The sequence below is a fragment of the Thalassophryne amazonica genome, chromosome 1 (assembly GCF_902500255.1).
Source record: "Thalassophryne amazonica chromosome 1, fThaAma1.1, whole genome shotgun sequence".
NCBI lineage: Eukaryota > Metazoa > Chordata > Actinopteri > Batrachoidiformes > Batrachoididae > Thalassophryne > Thalassophryne amazonica.
In genome coordinates, this window is record NC_047103.1 from 75,329,672 (window position 1) to 75,343,628 (window position 13,957).

The 13,957-nt window shown below is 41.9% G+C and overlaps 1 protein-coding gene across 3 annotated transcripts in view; it reads right to left on the reverse strand.

The window, feature by feature from the left end:
• adarb2 (adenosine deaminase RNA specific B2 (inactive)) overlaps positions 1-13,957 on the reverse strand; it is an 870,518-nt gene that overhangs the window by 663,728 nt on the left and 192,833 nt on the right. The window lies entirely within an intron of this gene.

A 13,957-nucleotide genomic window follows, 5' to 3' on the forward strand; every position in this document is an offset into this window, starting at 1 on the left:
GCACTGCGCTGCGGTGGTTTGAATCATATTTGTCTAATAGATTACAATTTGTTCATGTAAATGGGGAATCTTCTTCACAGACTAAAGTTAATTATGGAGTTCCACAAGGTTCTGTGCTAGGACCAATTTTATTCACTTTATACATGCTTCCCTTAGGTAGTATTATTAGACGGTATTGCTTAAATTTTCATTGTTACGCAGATGATACCCAGCTTTATCTATCCATGAAGCCAGAGGACACACACCAATTAGCTAAACTGCAGGATTGTCTTACAGACATAAAGACATGGATGACCTCTAATTTCCTGCTTTTAAACTCAGATAAAACTGAAGTTATTGTACTTGGCCCCACAAATCTTAGAAACATGGTGTCTAACCAGATCCTTACTCTGGATGGCATTACCCTGACCTCTAGTAATACTGTGAGAAATCTTGGAGTCATTTTTGATCAGGATATGTCATTCAAAGCGCATATTAAACAAATATGTAGGACTGCTTTTTTGCATTTACGCAATATCTCTAAAATCAGAAAGGTCTTGTCTCAGAGTGATGCTGAAAAACTAATTCATGCATTTATTTCCTCTAGGCTGGACTATTGTAATTCATTATTATCAGGTTGTCCTAAAAGTTCCCTAAAAAGCCTTCCTAGGGTTTGTAAGAGTAGAATGGGAGGCAGAGCCTTCAGCTTTCAGGCTCCTCTCCTGTGGAACCAGACACCCTCTCTACTTTTAAGATTAGGCTTAAAACTTTCCTTTTTGCTAAAGCTTATAGTTAGGGCTGGATCAGGTGACCCTGAACCATCCCTTAGTTATGCTGCTATAGACGTAGACTGCTGGGGGGTTCCCATGATGCACTGTTTCTTTCTCTTTTTGCTCTGTATGCACCACTCTGCATTTAATCATTAGTGATCGATCTCTGCTCCCCTCCACAGCATGTCTTTTTCCTGGTTCTCTCCCTCAGCCCCAACCAGTCCCAGCAGAAGACTGCCCCTCCCTGAGCCTGGTTCTGCTGGAGGTTTCTTCCTGTTAAAAGGGAGTTTTTCCTTCCCACTGTAGCCAAGTGCTTGCTCATAGGGGGTCGTTTTGACCGTTGGGGCGTTACATAATTATTGTATGGCCTTGCCTTACAATATAAAGCGCCTTGGGGCAACTGTTTGTTGTGATTTGGCGCTATATATAAAAAAAAATTGATTGATTGATTGATTGATATTCAGTGATGAATCTCGAATCTGCATTGGGCAAGGTGATGATGCTGGAACTTTTGTTTGGTGCCATTCCAGTGAGATTTATAAAGATGACTGCCTGAAGAGAAGATGTAAATTTCCACAGTCATTGATGATATGGGGCTGCATGTCAGGTAAAGGCACTGGGGAGATGGCTGTCATTACATCATCAATAAATGCACAAGTTTACGTTATTTTGGACACTTGAGGATGATGAAATCATTTGTCAAGAAGATAATGCATCTTGCCATAGAGCAAAAACTGTGAAAACATTCCTTGCAAAAAGACACATAGGGTCAATTTCATGACATTGGGTCAATGTCAACGAGCAGATGTGATTTGATGCAGGTGTTAGTTTTGGGGATGGAAATTTACAGGGTGATTCCATAATTTATTCCTCAGAATTGAGTGATTCCATATTTTTTTCCTCTGCTTGGTCTAAAAAAGTAACCGTTACTGACTGCCATAATCTTTTTTTCTTGATTTCTTATAGTGTTTCTTAAAGCCAGAAAGTTGCCATTTGAAATGACTTTAGTTTTGTGTCATGTCTGTGATCTGCTTTTTTTCTACAAAATTAAACAACAGAATGAACATCCTCCGAGGCCGGTGATTCCATAATTTTTGCCAGGGGTTGTAGTAAGGTAAATCCCACTATAAAGGCATAAAATAAATACATATAACAGATGGTGAAGAATAAAATAAAGCCGGACTTATAGATAAAGTGCCAAGGTGCATTTCAATTTAAATTTATTTTCATTTATATAGCACCAAATCACAACAGAATTGCCTCAAGGCGCTCCACACAAGTAAACCTCAAGCAGACCAGACTCAAAGGGTGACCCTCTGCTTGGGCCATGCTACAGACACAAATTACAGAACAATTCACAAAACGAATATACAGGAAATGCTGTTGGTGCAAGCTTTGCATTTTGCATCACTACTCTTAGCTTCATAGTAGAATAGAGCAGAGAAGGATTTTCTTTCACCAAAACAGATCAAATCCAGGCTTGCATCTCAGATGTACCTTCTCGCAATTTGTAGCTAAACTTTCAGGTCTTTTTAAGAAAATCCTCCTCTATACCACTTCATCATGAAGATGGATAACTGGTGATACAAAATGCAAAGCTTGCACTGTGCATAATTTCTCCAATCACAGCCATGTAAGCCTATAACTTCTTCTGGGTTGTCTGGGTGTCTTGGTGGCTTTCCTCACTCTTCTACTTCTTGCACAGTCACTCAGTTTTTGAGAACTGTCTACTACATGCAGATTTACCATAGAGTGCCATATTGTTTGTATTTCTTTGTAACTGATGTAAATAAAGTCCAAAACATATTCATTGGCAGCTTTACCATCAGAGAGCCTCATCCACAACTAGCACAAAAGACTCCAAGCTGTCATTGATGCTTCACCCAACCACTAACCATGAGTGGAAAAAGAAGGTTTTGTGTTGTCATTCATATTCTCTTAAAAATGGCCAAAAAGCAAAAATTCTGCCAGGGTATGTAAATTTTTTAGCACAACTGTATAACTGAGTATCATCAGCATAGCAGTGAAAGGTAATCCCAAAACACTGCAATATGTGCCCAAGGGTTGGTATATAAAGGGAGAAAAGCAGGGGGCCTAAGACAGACCCCTGTGGAACCCCAAATTTCATGTCACTGAGGTTAGAGGTGGTGTTACTGTACAAAACACAGTGAGAACGACTGGTCAAGTATGACATCAACCATGCAAGGCCACTCCCAGTAATCCCAAAATAATTTTCCAGCCTATCAAGTGGAATAACCGTCACTTGTTATTTTACCAGTTAGCTCAGTCCACCTCGAACTTTCAGAGTGTGAGAGGTGGAGAGCTTCGGGACATGCACCATTTTGAAATCTGGTTGTTGTTACAACCTCATTTCCAATGAAGTTGGGATGTTGTGCGAAATGTAAATAAAAACAGAATGCAATGATTTGCAAATCCTCTTCAACCTATATTCAATTGAATACACCATAAAGACAAGATATTTAATGTTCAAACTGATAAACTTCATTGTTTTTGAAATGGACGCCTGCAACACATTTCAAAAAAGCTGGGACAGTGATATGTTTACCACTGAGGAATTGGGGTTGTACTACAGTATACGTTAAAGTCTTTGGTGAGAGGGGAGATGTTTAAAAAGGAAATTGCCTGGGTTGGAGGTCTCTCTTAAAACCTTAAAGCTAGAGTGCCACCTACATTTCACTAAACTGGCAAAACTTGTGGCATATTTTTCTGGGCATGAGCCAGCACACAGGGGCCTCAGTGTTCAGGACCCCAGCGGTTGGAAAAGATCAAGAGGATGCCCGTATTTCACCTGGCAGCAATAGATGGATAGTTACTTTCAAGAGGTGGGAAAGAACCAGTTGCCATGAAGGAACCATGGTGGTTCCATTGTGTCAAGGATGTGGCATGCACAGCACCAGTGTGTACTCTCAGACCAGACCTCAAAAAACAACAAAATATAGGAAGAATGCCATCTCATCTTTATGAGTGCACCTTATTTTGTGTTCAGTTAGTGTAACATACACAATGAAATCATTATTGAAACATTTTCAACTCAGCCACTGTTGTTGTGTCACAGCAGAGACAGTTTTACACATCAAAATGCATTAAAAGTTATTGCAGGTTTTGGTGTCACTCGCTCACAATGAAAGAATAAAGTGCATTTTCTGTTTAGCATTGACAACAAACAATGACACTGGGAGACATCTATTATGGAAGATGATGTCAAAATTTCACACTGACAGTGCTCTCAGTAGACGAGTATTCAGCGCAACGTGATGACAGGTTGCATTTTGAAAGAGCTGACTCCAGTGGATTCATTCTCCCCCCCCCCCCCCCCCCCCCCCCCCCCTCCAAGAGAAACACTACTGTCTTGCTATACTTTTTGTGCTTACTCATAAAACATTTATTTAAAGAATTAAGTCATTTAAATTTTAGGTTAGTCCCACTGAGATCAAGATAAATAAATAAATGGACTGCACTTATGTAGTGCTTTTCCATCTACATCAGACACTCAAAGCGCTTTACAATACTGCCTCACATTCACCCCGATGTCAGGGTGCTGCCACACAAGGTACTCACTACACACCAGGAACAACAAAGGGATTAAGGACCTTGCCCAAGGGCCCTTAGTGATTTTCCAGTCAGGCTGGAATTTGAACAAAGGATCCTCTGGTCTCAAGTCCAACAGATTAACCACTACACCATCACCTCCCCTTTTACAAGGGAGACCTGGACAATTATAAAGTTTCCAATCCACCTAACCTGCATGTCTTTAAGTGTGGGAAGACACCGGAGCACCCGGAGGAAACCCACACAAACACAGGGAGAACATGCAAACTCCACAAAGAAAGGCCACAAGTGGGAATCAATCCCATGACATTGTTGCTGTGAGGCAACAGTGCTAACCACTAAGCCACCCTGCTGCCCGTAATAAGTTATGTCGGTCAGATATATAAGCATATGCTAGCTATGATATGGCACACCCTCTACCTTAAGGAGCCATACTAGATCCTGACTGCCAACCATCCAGGCAGACCTGTGGTCCATCCCTGTCTACTACAAGAAGCCAACTATCTGCTGCAGCTTGATGAAACATGGGCATTCCCTTGATCTTGCTCAATTTCTGGCATTGTCAAAACTGAGGCGCCTGTGGGCAGAATCATTCTAAGAAAAATGTATGACATGGCCATAGTGTCATTATTGACCATCACTCACAGTCCAAACACTATGCCTTATCTGAGTCTGCCTAAGCAGCCACTCATTTGACACAGTCATTCCAATGGCATCCAAGGTTTCTCCTGGGAGACAGAATCCAAAGACTTCAAGTTGTTGCCTTAGCACAGTGGTTAGTGTTCAGGTCTAACAACCATACAGCTAAACCGTGGGTGGTCTTCCAGCCTATACAGAACCCAGTTTGGAGGCTGGTAGTTTGATAAGCACATCGGTCCCTGAAAAAATATTTGCTCAGCTCCAAGCAGAAAGAGATTTTTTTACTGGGAGTAACTGTGCTAATGCCTTCCTTCAGAGTATATAAGAAAATGATGGGGGAAAGCTGTCTGGAGTTGGGCTGTCATAATACCTATTTTATTGTAACACAAATAATTGTGATAAATGACATTATTGTCATTTTAAGGCCTTTTCATTGATAATGCTGTACACCATTCAAAAGAGCATGGAACTAATAGCTTTTATGATCATTATGACATTAAAATGTAAGTTTATACATTGTTGTATTAAAATATATATAAAAAATAAATACCACAAATAAAACCACACAACTAAACTAATAAATAACATGGAATAAATGTGGATTTCTGTTAAAAAATTGCATTAAACAAAAGGGCGTCAAACAAAGTTGCTGTACCTGCTTCAACCAAAAATGATCCCAAACCAGAGCTTTGGAGTTTGGGTTTGAAACCAAATTCATTTACTGGACGTATTATATTCAAAACTTTGTAGATGGAAATATGCAGTCATACCTAATAGTCTTGAGCAACACACAACCTTAACTTCACCTCATTCACTGTGACTTTGCATGTCTGTGAATGTGTGGTAGAGCTGCCAAGTATTGCTTGCAGTGAAATATGAACACAGACAGCAGATGAAAAAGAAAGCAATGTAATGGCCCCTTCACACATAGTGCTGATTGGACCAAAACAGCGAAATAGCACAAAACGGTTCGAAATTAGCACACCTCAAAACATTGTGCTGACGAGCAGGTGCGCAAGAACTCAGTGCGAGAGTTTGTGCATGCACCGGTGTCTTTCGGGCAGGAACACACAGTACCAGTTGCGGCGCCACTTATGTAAAGGAAATATAAAAACTAGCCGGTACCTGTGGGACCACATCACGCCGCTTATGTGGAATAAAAAAAAACAAAAAAAAAAACAGCCAGTACCTGTGGGACCACATTGCGCTGCTTATGTGGAATAAAAAAAAAATTAAAAACAGCCAGTACATGTGGGACCACATCGCAAACAAACAAACAAAAAAAAAACATACGACCCACTGGATGCGAACTCGCGCCGCCCAAAATCTCTGATTGCCAGTCACAGACTTTACCACTGAGCTACAGAACTGTTCTTTAAAAGCTGTGCCTCATATCAGGAAGGACATGGAAGAATTATGAAAAAAAATTAAAATCACACACCATATAAAAACACTGCATTTATCAAGTGAGCAATACAAGTATGATCTGTTCTGTTCTTCTGTAAATGATCCATGGTCACAGACATATACCCCCAATCTCAATTCTCTTTTGTACCCCTTCCCCTTGGCCCTACTCCTATGCCTGCCCCTTTAAAACAAGGGGTAAGGCAAAGGGGTATGCCTCTAGCCCTATGAATTGAGACACCCCTCCGCCTTAGGAGAAAAAAAACTGCCCGTGTCAAACTGCCATCTTCACTGTTTGTTAACATGGCAACAGAAATGCAACTTGTTGCAGTAGCCTGTTTGCTCTTTTTATTTTCTCGCCTTTTTGCGTAAATGCAAAGAAATAGAAGAAGTTGCAGATTTATTTGATGCATCGCAATCATGTCGTTAATTAATTGAATACATTTGTGATTTATAATAATAATAATAGTATTAATTAATTAGTAATTAATTAATGTTAATAATACTAATTAATCAATAATAGTAATAATTACTATTGTTTGATTAATTATTAATTAATTGATTAGTAATTAATTAATTAGTCATTACAATAAATAAACACTTGAAATATATCAGTCTGTGTGGAATGAATGTATACGAGGTCTGTCAAAGTATAGGTCCTTTTTATTTTTTTCAAAAACTATATGGATTTCATTCATATGTTTTTACGTCAGACATGCTTGAACCCTCGTGCGCATGCGTGAGTTTTTCCACGCCTGTCGGTGACGTCATCCACCTGTGAGCACTCCTTGTGGGAGGAGTCGTCCAGCCCCTCGTCGGAATTCCTTTGTCTGAGAAGTTGCTGAGAGACTGGCGCTTTGTTTGATCAAAATTTTTTCTAAACCTGTGAGGCACATCGAAGTGGACATGGTTCGAAAAATTAAGCTGGTTTTCCGTGAAAATTTTAACAGCTGATGAGAGATTTTGAGGTGATACTGTTGCTTTAAGGACTTCCCACACAGTGGGACGTCGCGCAGCGCTCCCAGGCGCCGTTGTCAGCCTGTTTCAAGCTGAAAACCTCCACATTTCAGGCTCTATTGATCCAGGACGTCGTGAGAGAACAGAGAAGTTTCAGAAGAAGTTGGTTTCAGCATTTTATCCAGATATTCCACTGTTAAAGGAGATTTTTTTTAATGAAAGACGTGCGGACGGATTGCAGCGTCGGCTCACAGCCGCCGCGACGCTCCGCCACAGGAAAAACACCTCTGTTGGAAGCCTTAAGGACAAGTTGGAACATGCCCAACTGTTAAACAATTTCTCAGATACTCACTCCACTGAAAGCCATCAAAAGCTGCCTGGATTTTACAAATGGTTATCAACACGGAGGTGTTTTTCCTGTGCTGCCGCTCCGCGTCGGCTGCGTCCTGACGCGCGGACCCGTCCGCACGTCTTTCATTAAAAAAAATCTCCTTTAACAGTGGAATATCCAGATAAAATGCTGAAACCGACTTCTTCTGAAACCTCTCTGTTCTCTCACGACGTCCTGGATCAATAGAGCCTGAAAGGTGGAGGTTTTCAGCTTGAAACAGGCTGACGACGGTGCCTGGGAGTGCTGCGCGACATCCCACTGCGTGGGAAGTCCTTAAAGCGACAGTATCACCTCAAAATCTCTCATCAGCCGTTAAAATTTTCACCAAAAACTAGCTTAATTTTTCGAACCGTGTCCACTTCGATGTGCCTCACAGGTTTAGAAAAAATTTTGATCAAACAAAGTGCCAGTCTCTCAGCAACTTCTCAGACAAAGGAATTCCGACGAGGGGCTGGACGACTCCTCCCACAAGGAGTGCTCACAGGCGGATGACGTCACCGACAGGCGTGGAAAAACTCACGCATGCGCACGAGGGTTCAAGCATGTCTGACGTAAAAACATATGAATGAAATCCATATAGTTTTTGAAAAAAATAAAAAGGACCTATACTTTATTGACAGCCCTCGTATATTATACGTTTCACTTTTTGAATGGAATTACTGAAAAAAAAAAATAAATAAATAAACTTTTTCATGATATTCTAATTATATGACCAGCACCTGTATGTATGTTATGGGCTGCATCTTTCTTTTTCAAATTCTCCCCTTTTTTGCATCCAGCCCTAATTCCTTTAGAAATTTCCTTGACAAATAATAGCAGTCTATTAGGACATCAGGTTATGTGTTACACATATGCATGTGTGTGTATATAATTTCCAACTTATTCCCATTGGTGAAACTTCCTGAACTGCCTGAAAGCTTATTAGGAGATGAGTGTGCTCAGGGCTCCCTGTTTGTTTACAGAATACACATGTTACAGACCTTGAAATCCAAAAGCAGGGATTGATATTATCCAAAGATGTATGAACATACAAATTAACGTGCTTATCCTTTATCATGATTTTCTCCATTGTGAGATATAAAAGTGTCTTATCGTAGTGTTCGTGTGTATATGCATTATAACGGCTCAGTGCACAAGCGAAGTTACGATATTCTTCAGAATGACAATATATGCAACATGCATCCAGCAGCATACAAGTTGCTGTCATAGGCAACTGCATGTAAAGTTTTTTGGCAAATTATAACTTTCTAAACAGTGTAATTTGTAATAAAGCCGGTTCATTTGTGCGGCTCTTTCGGCGCCATGTTTGTTTCTTTGGAGACAGCAGTAAGCTCCTCCTACCCAGTGTGCATCCAGATTCCCTTCGTTTGGAGGGGTTTGTAGCCCTCCGCCTACCCCTTTGCCTCGCTCCAAAAAGAGAATTGAGACACCCCTCTGTCTCTCGTGCCCGCGCAAAACAGAGGGGAAGGGCCAAGGGGTAGAATTGAGATTCAGCCATAGTCATGAAATGACATGAATGAGAAGCAGTTCATTTGTCTCATTCATGTCCACATCTGCTGGTGCGTCTCCAACCGGCCGCACGCGCATGTCTTGTGGATGATGCGCTGCAGGACACTGCATCATGTGGAACAGAGCTCATGTGGGTGACGTGACAGTGAGATTGCCTGCTGTGTGTTCTGATCTGACTGTCCATTTCAACCTGGGAGCAGCCTGTCCATGTGCGCCCTGTATGAGCTCGCTCGCTGCAGCACATCGCCACAGTGATATGTTTTTATTTATGTCCACTTGATAACAGCAAACAGATACATATGCGTCACAGTGGCCAGTTGTTTGTCCATGTCCGTCCAAACAGTGCGTGGTGTCCAGCTGGGATGTCCAGATCCACAGATTTCCACAGCCGCTTCAGTGGGAGGACACCTCCTGTCATCTCAGCGCACACACCAAAGCCACACTCGTGTGGGAATTTCTCTGAGTACGAAAGTTGTTGTCTGCAGTCTGTTGTCATGCCAAGAGTGCATATTTTCTAAGTGCCATGCGAGCGGTGTTAGGTGTTCATGCGTGTCACCTGGAATTTGGCCGGCACCTGCCGCAAGAGGGTGCTTTGGGTTTGCGCAGCGCACACTTTGTCTTTCAGGCACTTGTGTGTGCAAACAGTTGTAGCAACAGGTGGACGAGGCGTTAGAGGCAGGGACAACATTACACGGTTTGCACACGATTCCTGCGTCATGCGCACTAAGTGTGCACTTCGTCCAAACTTCACACTATGTGTGAAGGGGCCCTAACCAAATATAACTGACGGAACAGAAAAAGCAAACAAACAATCTATGAATTTCTTTTCCTTTAGATGCTGCACTCAAATCTCGTAATGGCAGTGAAAACCCTGCTGTTTATGCTGACTTGATGGAGCTAAAACAGAGTTGGGTCAAAAAACAAAAGGGCCAAAACACAAAGACAAATACATATTTATCACAATATATAATGTCATAAATATTACAATAATACCATTTTGGAACTCGAGCAAATTTATAAACCATCCCACCATTTTCAGAGGGCATACTGTAAGTTACCGGGTAAATTAAATACAGTATAATGTTATTCTAAATACAAATAATTACTTTCAGAACATTTTTCTTTTGACAAGTTACAGGGATGATAGATGGGCATTTTCAAGTCAGTGAACAGGTATTGGACTTCATTTACATCAGTCATTAAGAAATACAAACTGTGCGATGTTGTATGGTGAATCTGTCCAGAGCAGGCAGTTCCCAAAAAGTGAGTGGCTGAGCAAGAAAGGTAGTCATGAGGGAAGCCACCAAATAACCTATTTCAACTCTGAAGGAGTTTTAGCCTTCTGTGGCTGTGACTGGCAAAACTGTGCACCTGCTCCAACTTCCAGGTGGATATCAAATTTCAGCTTCAGTTTGCCAGAAGTCCTATGGGAGATGCTAGCCTAGATTTGATCTTCTTTTTTTTTTTTTTTTAGTTTTGTGTATTCTGATTTTCTTTCACAGATTCAGTCTGAGTGACAAATGCTCCAGAGGTGACACTGGTCTGGTCGTGGTTGATTTTAGCGGGACTATTTGCACTGAGAGGGCTTATTATGAGCTCTGTTTCGGTGCCAGTAGATGTGGTAACTGCTGAGAAAATGTATCAATGCTCTTTCATGATGCAAAAAACTGGAGTTACAAATTGCTGAATCCTAGGGAAGGGGAAGGGAACTGGGGTGCTCCACCCCCCGCTGAAAAAACAAACGACAAAAATATAACAATAAAATAATTTAATAAATGTAATAAAGCATTTAAAATTGTTTCACTGCTGTCATCAATGTTTGAGGAAAGTTTTGAGTATAATGAGAAATTATGAATGAGCAATCTATCTGGCAACATTAGTTGCTCACTTTTTTTCGAGCATCTATTGATTTGTTGACACTGATAACACATGTGCGTGTATGGTTGATTTCTGTACTGTGTTACAGAATTGGGGGTTTAAATGAAATGAAGTGCATTTTGTGCTGTTTAATTATTGCATGTAACATTTTTGGATGTGTTCTTGTTGGCTTAGTGGGACGCCTAACTCAAATCCACTTCCCATGGCTACAGATCCTAGTTCCAGCATCCAGATCAGCACTGCTGGTCATGGTACTCTAATGCTGGTTAAGGAGACCAGTCATGTTCTCGTGCGAAGATGTTGGAGACTTGTGCACTCTGGCCACAGACAGTGTAGCTTCCCCCTGAGAATTCATCTAAAGTCCCACCGACTGCCAACTGCTTGATGTCACAGATTTAATATGGATAGATTTCAGGATTCATACATTTATCTCTTCTAGATTGGACTACTGGTTCCTGGTTTACCGCAGTCCAGCATTAGGGGTCTCCAATTGGTTCAAAATGCTGCTGCCAGACTTTTGACAGGAAGCAGAAAGTTTGACCACATTATGCCCATTTTTGCATCTCTTCACTGGCTTCCTGTCCCTGTGAGATCAGATTTTAAGGTTCTGCTATTAACCTATAAAATTACTCACAGACAAGCACCTCCCTATTTAGCTGACCTAATTAAACCCTACGTACCGGCCCGGGCTCTGCGTTCTCAGGGTGCAGGACTACTTTGTGTCCCTAGGGTGAATAAAAAAGTCTACGGGTCACAGAGCTTTCTCTTATCATGCCCCTATTCTGTGGAATGATCTCCCTGCGTCAATAAAACAGTCAGATTCTGTAGAGACTTTCAAGTCCAGACTTAAGACACACTTATTTTCCCTTTCATATGGCTAGTATACTGGCGTAGTATAGTACTATGCTTCCTACCCTTTTAAATTAATTTTATTATTAAACAGAGCGGGCCATGGCCTCACCTTTATCTAAATTCTGGGTCTTTTAGTGAAGCTTAGGGCTAGTGGCCGGTGATCACCTTAGTATTTCTTCTGTTTTTCTTATTACTTAAAATGCTGACATATTATACTTTACTTCTGGTCTTTCTGCCGCCTAATTCTGTTTTTTTCTTTCTGTACGAGCTGTGGCTCCATCCGCAACTGGGAGTGGGTGTCTTCTTCTTCTGCAATGGTCATGAAATAGATGGGATCCGTGGTGTTGAAGTTTACCACAATGTGGGTGTTGGACTTTCAAACATGGACAAAATAAATGACCTGAATGGAATGTTAGAGTACTTGGGTGACAAGTCCGTGAAAGCAGCCAGTGACTGCACTGGACTCTTTAGTGTTCATAGGATGATGTGTTTCATCTCAGAATACACTCTGAATATCTTCTAGAGCAGTCATACTGCATGTCTGATGGTAAATTTGGGCTGTGATTACTGTCAGAGTAGATAAGAAAGCATTTGTCAGAGAAATATGCAGAGGTGACACTCTGTTAGCAGTTTGACCTGAGCCTGGTCAGTAACCTGTTGACAGAGGCATCAAAGTGCTCTTGTCCCACTGTAGCCAGAGCAAATGATGGCATGAATCTGGCAGATGACTTTGCTGTGCTGTCACCTGCTTGTGGCAGATATTCAGTTATTTTCAGCAAGTGAAGATGGACAAACAGTCTGCATAGGCTGCAGCCAATAAGAACCCAGGACATGTTCCATAGTGAGGTGGATGGGGCAAGATGAGGACACAGGATATGCTTCCAGACCGGATCTCTCTGGAATCCTTGCAAGTGGACTGAGTCCCATATTTTTAGGTTGGATGCACCTTTACATCCTCTCAAACAAACTGAACCATCAAAATAAGAGGATCACAGTCCAACTCAAACTGACCACAGGTGACAGGTGTGACAGCACTCAGAATTTCAGACAAGTGTCAAACAGCAAAATTACTCATGCATTTCTATATCAATCAATCAATTTCCTTTGGCTGGCAGCACACTGGCTTGGTGGTTAGCACACTTACCTCACAGTGAGAAGGTCCTAACTTTTCTTCCAACCTGTTACCTCACAACGAGAAGGTTCTAGCGTTGCTTCCAACTTGTTACCTCACACCGAGAAGGTCCTAGCTTTGCTTCCAACCTGTTACCTCACAGCGATAAGGTCCTAGCTTTGTTTCCGACCTGTTACCTCACAGCGATAAGGTCCTAGCTTTGCTTCCGACCTGTTACCTCACAGCAAGAACATCCTAGCTTTGTTTCCGACCTGTTACCTCACAACGATAAGGTCCTAGCTAGCTTTGCTTCCGACCTGTTCCCTCACAGCAAGAAGGTCCTAGCTTTGCTTCCGACCTGTTCCCTCACAGCAAGAAGGTCCTAGCTTTGTTTCCGACCTGGGCTTTCCTGTGTCATGTTTGCGTGTTGTCACTGTGTTTGTCGGGGTTTTTCCCTCAGAGTGCTGCAGCTTCCTCCCATGTACAAAGAAATGCAAGTTAGGTGAATTGGTGACTAAGTTGACCGTAGGTGTGAGTGAGTGTGAATTTGTTTGCCTGTCCATATGTATCAACCCTACGATGGACTGGCTGCCTACCCAGTCCAGGGTGCACCCCACCTCTCACTCAGTGACTGCCGGGATAGGCTCCAGCCACCTGTGACACTTAATAAGCAGGTTCGGAAAATAAATTTCTTTTGTCTACTCCACAACGGCAGATCTGGTACAGATCCATAACTCTGGATGTACAGGGAGACTCGAGCACAAGTTGTTATGAACTGGGGACCTTCTGTTTGGGAGAACACACCAGCTGCGTGCCCAACCGTGCCAGTCCAAATATCTCGACATCAATGAGTTGCCAAAATCATTGCTCAGCATCATTTTCAGTGGGATGTGTAGG